This window comes from Plecotus auritus (assembly GCF_963455305.1).
Source record: "Plecotus auritus genome assembly, chromosome: X".
Lineage (NCBI taxonomy): Eukaryota > Metazoa > Chordata > Mammalia > Chiroptera > Vespertilionidae > Plecotus > Plecotus auritus.
Window position 1 is genome coordinate 38,044,606 of NC_137784.1, and position 14,222 is coordinate 38,058,827.

Consider the following 14,222-nt stretch of genomic DNA (forward strand, 5'->3'; position numbering starts at 1 on the left):
ATGCAAATCAAAACAACATTGTGGTACCATCTCACACCTGTCAGAATGGCTATCATCAACAAATCAACAAATGACAAGTGCTGGTGAGGATGCGGATAAAAAGGAACACTCGTGCACTGCTGGTGGGAATTCAGACTGGTGCAGCCACTGTGGAGAACAGTATGGAGTTTCCTCAAAAAGTTAAAAATGGAACTCCCATTTGACCCAGTGATCCCACTTCTAGGAATATATCCCATGAAGCTAGAAACACAAATCAGAAAGGATATATTCACCCCTATGTTCATAGCAGCACAATTCACCATAGCTAAGATTTGGAAACAGCCTAAATGCCCATCAGCATATGAGTGGATTAAAAAACTGTGGTACATCTACACAATGGAATACTACACTGCGGTAAAAAAGAAGGAGTTCTTACCATTTGCAACAACATGGATGGAGTTGGAGAGCATTATGCTAAGTGAAATAAGCCAAGCAGAGAAAGATAAATGTCACATGATCTCACTCATTTATGGAATATAATGTACAACATAAACTGATGAACAAAAACAGATCCACAGGCAGAGAAACATCGATCAGAACCTCAAACCTCAGGGAAGGTAGGGGAGGGTGGGGGTAAGGGGGAGAGATCAACCAAAGGACTTATATGCATGCATATAATCCTAATCAATGCACACAGACTACAGGGTGGTAAGGGCATGAATGGGGGGTTTGGGGGATAAGGGGGATTAAGGACACATATGTAATACCACAATCAATAAAGAAATTTAAAAAAAAAGGTGGGGCTGATCAGCAGCCCTGGTGGAGGCCTGTAGAGAAATGGAGGCGCGGCTGCTGATTAGGCCCGGAGCTAAAGAGAGAGGCCTGTGCTGGTCAACAGTTGCCACAGAGGCTGTGGATCAGACCCTGCTTCTCTCTTCAGGCTTCTCTCCATGCCTGACTCGCAGCCCCCTCAGCAGTCAGCGCTGACTGCAGGACTCACTTCGGTTGGTCGAGCCTCCTGGTCGTTGCAGATGTGATTGACCCAGGGTTTTTATATATTAGGATTATATTATATTATTATATTATATATATTATATTATATTATATTATATTATATTATATTATATTATATTATATTATATTAGTGGCCCAGTGCATGGATTCATGCACATTGAAAGGAAATTAATTAGAAGAAATATTTTAGAAGCCAGGGAGGAACCACGGGGGAGATTGGCTCCAGGGCGTGTCCCACGCATCTTGCCCAGTCCCTATTGACTGGACCCCAGCAGCAAGCTAACCTACTGGTTGGAGCATCTGCCTCCTGGTGGTCAGTGCATGTCATAGCGACTGGTCGAATGGTCTAATGAACTGTCAGACACTTAGCATATTAGGCTTTTATTATATAGGATTATATTACATTATATATTTCTGTTTTTATGTGCTCTCATTGTTTACTGACCAATTAGTCTATATAATTCTAGCAAACATCAATGAATTATTTCATGATTCATACCTATTTCTAGCCCTCTCATTTTGGAAATGTGCTTTCCTGGGCCTATCTAGAAAATCAGCTATCAAGTTCAGCAGATTATATGCATCTATATCCCTATAACTTTTGGGTTTTTCAACTATGCTTTATAAAGTTAATACTTTCAATATTTTCCAATCTTATTTCTGTTTTTCATCCTGGGTACTTATAATTTGGACGTTTTAAAAATTTTAATTCTTATCCTGTTCTTTATGTTTATTTGGGTTCTGAAGACTTCTTTGTTTTCCTATCGTTACCCTTATCTTTGTTGTTGTTGTTGTTGTTACTTTAATAGTAAGCAAACTCTCTAATTTCAATTTGAAAATTTTAAATCTTTTGATCTCTCTAGACCAGTGGTTCTCAACCTTTCTAATGCCGCAACCCTTTAATACAGTTCCTCATGTTGTGGTGACCCCCAACCATAAAATTATTTTCGTTGCTACTTCATAACTGTAATTTTGCTACTGTTATGAATCGTAATGTAAGTATCTGTGTTTTCTGATGGTCTTAGGCGACCGTGCTAGCGGTTTTCAACCTGTGGGTCGCATTAGAAAGGTTGAGAACCACTGCTCTAGACATTATGAAACTTTATCACTATTCTTTGCCACTTTAAAGATGTTGTTGGGTACCTGTACTTGCCCAAAAATGTGAATAAAATAATCTTCTTATTCCATTTCTTTTTCTTAAAGGGCTATATTATTTTAGCAAGTGTAGTCTTTAAATCCTTGATATCCTCAACATTTCACTGTCACTCTCTAAAAGATATACTACCTCACACCAGTCAGAATGGCTATTATCAAAATGTCAACAAATAACACATGTTGGTGAGAATGGAGAAAAGGGAAACCCTGAGCACTATTGGTGGGAATGCAAATTGGTGCAGTGACTATGGAAAACAGTATGGAGATCCCTCAAGAAACTAAAAATAGATCTATCATATACCAGCAATTCCACTTCTGGGTATTTATCCAAAGAAAATGAAAACATTAATTTAAAAAGGTATATGCACCCCTATGTTCATTGCAGCATTATTTACAATAGTCAAGATATGGAAGCAACCTAGGTGTCCATTCATCGATGAATGGATAAAGAAGATGTGGTACATATAAACAATGGAATATCATACAGCAATAAAAAGAATGATATATTGCCACTTGTGACAACATGGATGGAACTAGAGGGTATTATGCTAAATGAAATAAGTCAGATAAAGACAAATACCTCACCACATAGTTTCACCTATATGTGGAATCTGAAAAAAAAAACAACAATAACAAGAATCCAACAAACAAATGAACAAATAAAATCAAAATAGACTCATAGACATAGAGAACAAAAGGATAGTTGCCAGAGGAGAGGGGGGATAGGTGAAAAATGTAAAGGGGAATATAGTCAATAATAATGTGGTAAGTTTGCATGGTGAAAGATGATTACTAGAAGTAGTGAAGTGATCGCATTGTAAGGTATAAAAGTGATCACATTGTAAGGTAATCACTAAATAGTACATCTGAAACTAACATAACTAATATAATATTGTATATCAACTATACATAAATAAATAAATAAATAAATAAATAAATAAATAAAGCAATCAACACTAAGGGATAACTATAGCCAAGAGAAATACAGTTATAGAAGCTGAAATTTAGTATGAGAATCCCCTTTTTTAAAATAGGAAAAAGCTTTTATTCAAACACACAACTTCAATAACACAGGGGAAAATGTACCCAATTACCAGTAAACAAATTGGTTTTAGTAGACATTCTATCTTTGCCATACTTCTTCCAATGTAGAAATTCCAACCAAAGCCATCAACTATAGGCATGTATTCCTGTTACTAGTCTCTAATCAATTCCATAGGATTTGGAGACAGATGAGAAATATCTCTGCTACCAGGAAGTTTCTATCCATTATAAGCTTTCATATGCCTTTGATTTTTTAGTTATGCACTTTCTGTGCAGATTTCTGACACTTCCAGAACTCAGTGAGCAATAACATTTAATCTTTAAAGTAAATTACCACTGAATTACATTAATATTAAGAATATGTGTAAGTAGCTACATAGAATTCAGATTGAAAAGAATGGAAAATGCTCAAAAGAATAGGAATAAAAATTAAGACTTTGTAATCCCCTTTTAGCTGCTATTATTTACAATTGTTATAATAATGTTTGCAATCAAGTATACTTTACTATGAAGCAGAACAATTTTCACATATTAGAAAATACAGGGTGTCAGGAAATTAGTATATACTTAAATAAACACCTAACTTTGAACAATTTTTTATACCTCAGGGGGGTGGGGGGGATATAGACACATATGTAATACCTTAATCAATAAAGAAAAACAAAACAAAACAAAAAATTAAATTACTGGGTGAGGAAATGTCAGAGTAAAGCAACAATAGAAAGTGTGTCAGGAAAGCAGAAAGCATACAGAGTAAATATGTATCAGAGCACTAGACATATTTTGGCATTTAAACAGATTGTTTAGATATTTCTTAAAATCCTCAGTAACAAGACAAAAAGCATGTTAAAATACTTTATATTTTTCTTAGATGTTTTTTAGGTTTATTATTTTATGATTTCAAATTTCAAGGCCAGAAAGGATTAAGGATTTTAGGAATTCATTATTTCTCATATTCTCATATTGTCTTTCTTAATTTTTTGTAACTTTTGTACTTTTATACTGGATTTGATTAATGGGTGTTTTATCACTGTGCATAAAAATGTTTAGACTACTATGCATAACATATATAATAATGTTGGAAAATACTGAATAGCCTCTAAAATAATCAACAAACTATTTTTGTAAATCAAAAGAAACTTGATATAAGTGATAATCCTTCTGGAGTAATTTTTCTTAAGGTATTATTAATATCAGTACTATGTCAAAATGAATTAAGAAATATAAAATCTGAATTCTAATCAGAATTGAACGGTTAATGTAAGACTAATTTTAAAATTCACAATAAAAGGGATCATGTTACATTACGATTAGTAATACATACGGAATTATTGGATTGTGGTCATTTCTCATTATCTATCTAGGTTAAAAAATATGACAGCTTTTAGGCTCTGGAATTGCTATACTGATATAGATTAAAATTCCAGCTCTGCCACTGAATAGCTATGGAGTCATGGGTAAATTACATAAATTATTAAAGTCTCACACTGTTCATTAATAAAATGTATATAATTTTTATCTACATGGATACAATGAAAATTAAAATGGGAAAATATACTATGTAATATGCCCAGCATGGGTACCTCAAACATTATAGAGCCTTCAATAAATATTGAAAGCAGCATGATGAAACAGAAAAAGAATATGATAGTCTCCGAATCCTACTATACCAGGGCTTGAATCAGAATATTTGTAATTTATAAACTATGTTAGTATGAATAAATTATTTAATCTTTGTACCTTAGTTTTTTTATCTCTAGAATCAGGGTTAATGATGATACACTTTAATGGCTGTTGGAAGATTAAGAGAAAAAGCACAATGAACATTCAATAAAACACCCATTCTTTTACCCTTGCCTAAAAATAAAATGGAATATATGTGACTCTTATCTTTTCTAAAAAATCCATATCTGGTATGCCACTTTAAAAACTTTCAGCTCTTGTATCCTTTGTAAGACAAAGGATAACTGAGCAAGTGATTATCAAAAATGTGAAATAATAAACTATAGCCAAAATACTACTTTTTAACTTTTTATTGGAAAGTATTATTTCTTTAAGTGCATTGTAATAAAAGGGCAAAATTCTGAAGTTATTTTATATGGGGTAGGGAAAAAGTAGATTTACAGTTATTTGTATGGAAAATAATATAGTCTATACTAATAAAAGGGTAATATGCTAATTAGACTGGGAGACCTTCCGGATGTCCTTCCGGACAAAACCATGGTGGCAGGGCAGAGGCAGAGGCGGTTAGGGGTGATTAGGCAAGGAGGGGAGGGCAGTTGGGGGTTATCAGGCTGGCAGGGACGGGGAAGTTGGGAGCGAGAAAGCCAGTGAGGGGGCCAGTTGGGGGCGAGCAGGCTGGCAGAGGGGGTAGTTGAGGGTGAGCAGGATGGCAGTGGGGGGACAGTTGGGGGCAAGCAGGCCAGCAAGGGGGGGCAGTTGGGGGTGAGAAGGCTGGTGGGGGTGACAGTTGGGGACGAGAAAGCTGGCAGAGGGGAGCAGTTGGGGGAGACCAGGCAAGCAGGCAGAGTGGTTAGGGGCAATCAGGCAGGCAGGCAGGTGAGCAGTACACAGGGATTGGGCCTAAACTGGCAGTTGGACATCCCCCAAGGGGTCCCAGATTGGAGAGGGTGCAGGCCAGGCTGAGGGACACCCCCTCATGCACGAATTTTGTGCACTGGGCCATTAGTAATTAATAAATATCAATCTACACTAATAAAAGAGAAATATGTAAATTGACAATACCTCCATGATGCCCACCAGCCAATCAGGAGGGAATATGCAAATTAGCAGGGCAAAGATGGTGGAGGCCCCGCCTCCCAGCCACTCCAGGCGTGGAGTGGCCTGGCGGGGCAGGATGCCTGCTATGAGGGAGAGGGCGGGATGTGGAAGGAGCTACAGGAGCAGCGCTCTGGCCAGAGCAAAGCGAAGACTGTAGACTCCGGCCGGAGTCAGCGAGATGCCTGCAGACTCCGGCCGGAGTCAGTGAAGACTCCAGCCAGAGTGAAGGCGGAAGGCGGTGGCCAGAGCAAAGGCCTGGGTCTTGGGTACTGGAGGAAAACTGGTGCCAGCAGCCAGGTGAAGGAAGGCCTATTGCACGAATCTTCGTGCAATAGGCCTCTAGTAAAAGAATAAACTCTGTTTTGCGTACTCACAACCATAAACCTACTTTTGCCCTACCTTGTACAGTAAGTAACATTAAGATCGATATTAAAACCAAAGTGCTAGAAAAATGAGACATTTTACTATTTTCTCAATGATAATACTTATTACATTATTAAGGTTTCATAATACACTTATGGAATTTATTTTCCATAAGGAATATACACACATACACTCACCGACCACTAGAGCTATCTAGTGTTATAAATAAATAATGACACTGACAATACTATCAACTTAACATTTTAAAAATGCATATAATAAACTATTAAACAGCACAAGTAAGACTTATGAATTAGTGAACTAAATGTCTACTAAAGTGATTTCACAGCTGCTATAACGTATTTCTATTATAAAAAATGGTGACAAGAACAACAGTACTATTACTATAATTATTCTACTATTGATGTTGTTTCTCTTAATGATAATAACTTCTCTCTTTAATTGAACATTAGTTCTATTTCTTGTGGTCTGCTATATACAGTCATATATCCTTAAATGACACAGATGCATCTTGATAAATGTGTTGTTAGGCAATTTTGTCATTGTGTGAACACCATAAAACACACAAAAACCTAGATAGTATAGCCTACTACACACCTAGCCTATATAGTATAGCCTATAGCTCCTAGGCTACAAACCTGTACAGGATGTTACTGTATTGAATGAATACTGTAGGCAACTGTAGCACAATTGTGTATCTAAATTTTATGTGACTGGCAGTCCTGTAAATTGGTTTACATCAGTATCACCACAAACATGTGAGTAATGCATTTTGTTATGGCATGATGGCTATGATGTCACTAGGCAATAAACCTTTTTCAGCTCCATTATAATCTTACTAGAGGCCCGGTGCATGAAATCGTGCACTGGAGGGGGGGGGTCCCTCAGCCCAGCCTATTCCCTCTTGCAGTCCATGACACCTCGGGAGATGTCTGCCTGCCAGCTTAGACCTACTCCCTGTAGGGATCGGACCTAAGCCGGCAGGCGGACATCCCTCTTGCAGTCCGGGAGCCCACGCTCCTTACTGCCTGCTTGCTTGCTGCTCATTACTGCTCAGCTCCCTGCTCCTTAGTGCTGCCGAGGAGATGGGAGAGGCTCCCACCCCTGCTGCTGCACTCACTGTGCTGCCCCCTGGTGGTCAGTGCACATCATAGCGACCAATCGTTCTGGTTGTCCCGCTGTAAAGGTCGCTTAGGATTTTATTATATAGATGGGACCACTGTTGTTGACTGAAACATTGTTATGTGGCACACAACTGTTCTATTTAGTATATTATCTCATTTAATCCTTACAATAACTATGATTAAGGTATAACTACCCTCATTTTATAGATGAGGAAACTAACTTGCAAAAAGTCATAGGTGTCAGAGTCAGGATAAAACAAAACAAAACAAAACCTAAGGCTCACATTTAAAAAAACAAAACTATTACTGTCTCCTAATATTTCTAGAAGCTTTAGTTTTAGACTGCTATAAATTAAATATATAATTTCCCAAAAATCTTGTTTCTTTCACAAATTTTTAAAACAAAAGCCAAGCCATGGAAATTTATACATTGGATAATTCCAATATTCTTACATAAAAATGAGCAGAGTACTTACTCTGTATCAGGCAAGTTTCCTTAATATTAGCTATACTGCTAATTTAATTGAATCATTAAAAAAACAAAAGTACTTTGAAAATCTAGAAATGTAATTCCTGGTAATCCAATATGGTACTCAAAATTTTAAGTTATAAAGTCTACTCTACAATGTTTTGCTAAGACCAAATTTGAGTACCAGCATATAAGTACCATATTTCCAAAATTTCATAAAAATAGCCAAAGAAATATGTACAGAGGAAAAAAAAAACTGGCATCATCACAAATTTCTGGAATGATACCTACATACCAGAAAAAATTTTTGAGGAATTTCTGTTTGACATAGAATAAATGAGGCCTGGCTGAAGGAAGGCACCAAATTATTCCTAATAAAGAAAAGTGGCATCAAGAAGTGAGGACCTTACCAGTGAGTTCACACACAAGATCTTCTATCTGGAAGGAAGGAAGGAGGGAAGGGAGGGAGGGAAGGAGAGATGGAGAGAGGGGAAGGAAGAATCCTCTTTTGGAGATAAAGTATATATATTTGCAAACATAATCTCTGGAAGGATATTTATAAGTACCAATATAAATATGTTACTTATTGGTGGAGGAGGAAACAGATCAGGCAGTGAGGGACATAAATGGGATGGAAACAGACAGACATATATGTGGTGTGTGTGTGTTTTCACTTCGAGCCTATTTATTCAAACTAAATAAAACAAAAATAAGCAAACAAAAGAGGTCCCTGATCTCTCATCCTCCTCTACAACCACCCTATTCACTCACTTTTAACTCTTCATTTGGCTTCTACCTCTCCTACCCTAAGTACACTGAAACTCTTCTTATGTTCATGCACAGAGTACCTACTGAGAAATCTAACAGGCACTTTTTAATATTATTTCATTTCATATATAGATAAATGAACAAATCCAGAAATATTTTTTGAGGTAGAGCCCAAAGGACTTGGTGACAGATTCAATCCTATATAACAAAAACCTAATATGCAAATTGCCTCGACTGAAGTTTGACTGCTCGCTATGATGTGCACTGACCACCAGGGGGCAGCACGAAACATGGTGGGTGGCGGTGATGAGGCGCTGACAGTGGGCAGCAATGGAGGTGCGCTGCCAGCCCCGATGGGCCCCAACAACAGCGGGACCACGGCAGGATGGTGGAGCAAGTGAGCGGGCGGCACCAGGCCAAGGCAAGTGCAAGTGGGGCCCATCGCCCTGCCGATTGCCCCGCAGACGGTGACCAGCGGTTGCAGCAGGGGGCAGGGCCACTGCCTGGCTCCCAGGCACTGAGGGAGCCAGGTGGGGAGCCCGGCCCCCGATTGATTGCCCTGCAGGCGGAATGGTGGAGCAGGTGAGGGGCAGCACTGACACTTCCATCACAGAGAAAGGGCAAATAGCAAAATTAAAATATTTCTTCTAATTATTTTCCTTTCAATGTGCAGGAATCCGTGCAACAGGCCACTAGTGTATAATATAAGAAAGAGGAAGGAGTGAAGAATTAATCCCTTTTTTCTGGCTTGAGCAATATGGGCAATTGGTGCTACTTACTGAACTGGAGTAAAGAGAGACAAATCGGCTTAGTGTGTTGGTGCATGTGTGTGCATTGCAGTGGGGGTAATCACTATTTCACATATAGACATGTTAAGTAGGAGATGCGTAAGAGACATCAGCTTATAAAATAGGCAGTGGGTTTTTGAGGCTAGAGTTTGGAGGAGAGGTTGAGCCTAAAGTTCTAAATTTGGGAGTAATTTGTGTATAGATGGTATTAATAGTTATAGAAATGGAAAAGCCAATAAGGAAGAGAGCATATAGTAAGAAAAGGAACCAAGAGAGATGCTTCATGAACTCTAATTTTATATATTTATTAAAAATATGTTTTTATTGATTTCAGAGAGATGAAGGGAGAGGAAGAAAGAGATAGAAACATTGACAAGAAACATCAAAATCGATCAGCTGTCTCATGCACGCAACCTACTGGGGATCAAGCCCGCTATCCAGGCATGTGCCCTGACCGGGAATCGAACCAGTGATCTCCTAGTGCATTGGAGGATGCTCAACCAACTGAGCCACACTGGTTGGGCTGAACGGTGATTAATAGTGAATTAATCACTATTAATTCAATAGTGATTACCCCCACTGCAATGCAGGTAGACAAAGAGGAACCAGCAAAGGAGATTGAGGAGTGAGAAAGAGGAATGAGTAAATCAAGGAGAATATGTTATCATGGAAACTAAGAAAAGAAAGCATTTTAAAAACAAGGGTGTGACAGGCCAAGACATGGAGATAACCAAAGTGTCCCTCAATAGATGATTGGATAAAGATGTAGTACAAAATATACAATGAAATACTACTCCACCATGAGAAAGGATGAAATACTACCATTTGTGAGAACATGGATCCACTTTGAGAATATCATGCTAAGTCAGATGGAAAAAGTTAAGAACCATATGATTTAACTCATATGTAGGGTATGAAACTGAAAGTAACAAATGAACAAACGAAAACTCATAGACACAGATAACAGTATGGTAGTTACAGAGGGAAGGGGGGTGGGAGGTAGAAAGGCTAAAGGAGGCCAAATGTATGGTGAGGGAAGAAGATTAGATTTAGGTGGTGGTTATACAATGCAATATACAGATCATGTATCATAGAATTGTACACTTGAAATCTATACGGTCTTATTAACCAATGTCACTCCAATAAATTTAATTAAAAATAAAATAAATTAAAGAATAAAAACCCAAGAGTATGGCTAAATTTTTGTCATATTTCAATTAATGGACAGTGAAATATGTGGATTATAAAAAATCATTTAATTAAGGCCACTGAAACATTTTGTAAGAAAAAGCAAATGAAAACAATGTACCTTTGAAGTAACTTTTTAAAAAATAGATTTTTATTGATTTCAGAGAGGAACGGAGAGGGAGAGAGATAGAGACATCAATGATGAGAGAGAATCATTGATCGGCTGCCTCTTGCACACCCCACAGTGGGGATTGAGCCTGAAACTGGGGCATATGCCCTGACCAGGAATGGAACCATGACCTCCTGGTTCATAGGTCAATGCTCAATCACTGAGCCATGACAGCTGGGCATTGAAGTCACTTTTTAAAAAAACAAAGGAATGACTCATGGCAGTAAAGATAAAATTTTAACATTTATCAAATTCTGCTCTAACCTGGATATATTTTTAAAAATGAATACCATGCCCCATTTTATGTTAAGGATATTAGTTCAACAGGAAAATTTGTTTTTATATTCAGTGTCTTCTAAATTAATATAATTAAGTTAGAAAAATGCAGTGATTGGTAAATTATGAAGTCAATACTTATGTATTGCCCTAGCTGGTTTGGCTTAGTGGATAGAGCATCAGCCTGAGGACTGTAGGTCCTGGGTTCGATTCTGGTCAAGGGCACATGCCTGGGTTGTGGGCTCAATCCCCAGTAGGGGGCATGCAAGAGGCAGCCAATCAATGATTCTCTCTCATCATTAATGTTTCTCTCTCTCTCTCTCTCTCTCCTCTCTCTCTCTCTCTCTCTCTCTCTCTCTCTCTCTCTCTCTCTCCCACTCCCTTCCTCTCTGAAATCAATGAAAATATATTAAAAAATTATGTATTAACCTGCCATTGTCTTTTAAGACATTTCCAAACAATCTATAATAATAAAAGGGTAATATGCTATATAGACTGGACGTCCTTCTGTATGGCATTCCGGACAAAGCTGGTGCCAGAGGGAAGCCTGGGTTCCGAGTGCCTGCCGGCAGCCAGAGCAAAGCCAGCCCAGGTCCCAGGTTCCTGCCGGCAGCCAGAGGGAAGCAAGCCTGGGTCCCGGGTGCCAGAGGGAAGCTGATGCCAGCAGCCAGGGGAAGGAAGGCCTACTCTTGCATGAATTTCATGCATCTGGCCTCTAGTATAATATACAGATGATGAATCATTAGAATTGTACATTTGAAACCTATATAATTTTATTAACCAATGTCACACAATACATTGAATAAAATATAAAAAATGGGTTAAGGACTTACATGTAAGGGCTGAAATCATAAAACTCTTAGAAGAAAACATAGGGAGCAAACTATATGACATCAGTCTGAGTATTATCTTTTTGGATACATTAACTTGAGCAAGGGAAACAAAAGCAAAAATAAACAAATTGGACTTCATCAAACTAAAAAGCTTCTGCACAATGAAGGAGACCATTAACAAATTGAAAAGGAAAAACCTACTAAACAGTAGAATATATAAGAAAGTCATACAACTTAGTAACAAAAAATGAACAATCCAATGGAAAAATGGGCACAGGACACAAAAACATATTTCTCCAAAGAAAACATACAGAAGGCCAACAGACATATGAAAAGATGTCCAACATCACTAATAATCAGGGAAATGCAAATCAAAATCACAATGAGATACCCACCTCACACCCACCAGAATGGCTATTATCAAAAAGTCAACAAATAATGTGTGTTGGGGAGGATATGGAGAAAAGGAAATCTGTGTGCACTGTTGGTAGTACTGCAGATTGATGCAGCCATTGTGGAAAACAGTATGGAGATTCTTCAAAAAACTAAAAATAGATATACGATATGACACAGAGATTCCACTTCTGGGTATTTATCTGAAGAAAAAAATTCAAATATATATATATATATATATCCCTCTATTCATTGCACCATTATTTGCCAAAATATGGAAGTAATCTAGGTGTCCATCCACAGATGAATAAAATATATTATATATATACTAGAGGCCTGGTGCATGAAAATTCATGCACTGAAAGGGGTGTCCCTCAGCCCAGCCTGCCCACTCTCACAGTCCGGGAGCCCTCAGGGATGGGGAAGACAGTGTCCCCATCACACCTCTGCTGCTGCCACAGCTGGCAGCACAAGCCTCAGCCAGTCCTGGTTACCTGAGCCTCAGGTGGCCTTGGGTGGCTGGGCAGCCGCCATCCAAGGCTTGCCTGTGCCTCGGGCTGGCCCTGGGCAGCTGAGGAGCTGAGAGCGGGTCCGGCTGCACCATGCGCCTGCCGCCCACCCTGGCTGAGTTGAAAGGACTGGGGGACTTAGGCAGGCTGAGGGGACTGGGGGCTTCCACCTTTGTGATGGTATGGCAGTCAATTTTCATATTCCCTCTTTATTAGATAGGATATAATAGAACTAGAGAAGCCATGGGCAAACTACGGCCCGCGGGCTGGATCCGGCCCGTTCGGCTGTTCTATCCGGCCCGCGGAGCTGAAAGAGCGGAGGGTTCTCTTGCTCTCCCCTCCACTCCTTTACTTTGAATTTATATTAGTTCACACAAACACTCCATCCATGCTTTTGTTCCGGCCCTCTGGTCCAGTTTAAGAACCCATTGTGGCCCTTGAGTCAAAAAGTTTGCCCACCCCTGAACTAGAGGCATGGAATTCATGCACTGAGTGTGTGTGGGGGGGTCTCTCAGCCCAGCCTGCGCCCTCTCACAGTCCGGGAGCCTTTGGGGGGGTGTCTGACTGACAGCTTAGGCCTGCTCCCTCTGGGAAATGGGCCTAAGCTGGCAGTCGGACATCCTTAGGGCTGCCATGGAGGCCGGGAGAGGCTCCCACCACTGCTGCTGTGCTCGCCAGCCATAAGCCAGGCTTCTGGCTGAGCAGTGTGCCCCCTGTGGGAGCGCACTGACCACCAGGGGGCAGCTCCTGCGTTGAGCATCTTTCCCCTGGTGGTCACTGCGCATCATAGTGACCGGTCATTCCATCCTTCGGTCGATTAGCATATTAGCCTTTTATTATATAGGATATTATACAACAATAAAAAGAATGATATCTTGCCATTTGTGACAATATGAATGAATCTACAGAGTATTATGCTAAGTGTAAGAAGTCAGACAGAGAAAGATAAATATCATATGGTCTCACTTATATGTGGAATCTACAAAAAACCCCTAATGAACAAATAAAACAAAAATAGAAACAGAGACAAAAGGGATGGTTACCAGAAGGGAGGGGGTGGGGAGTAGTTGAAAAAGATGAAAGGGGATATAGTCAATAATATTGTGATAAGTTTGCACAGTGACAAATGATTATTTAGAATTAGTGGGGAGATCACATTGTAATGTATAAAAATGTCAAATTACCATATTTTATACCTGAAACTATTATAACTAATATAATATTGTATACCAACTATACTTAAATAAAAAATAAACAAAAATATCTATTTCTACCCTATATCCCAGTAATTCCACTTCCAGTATATACGTTAGAGAACTCTTGCAATGTGTACAGTAAGACACATTGA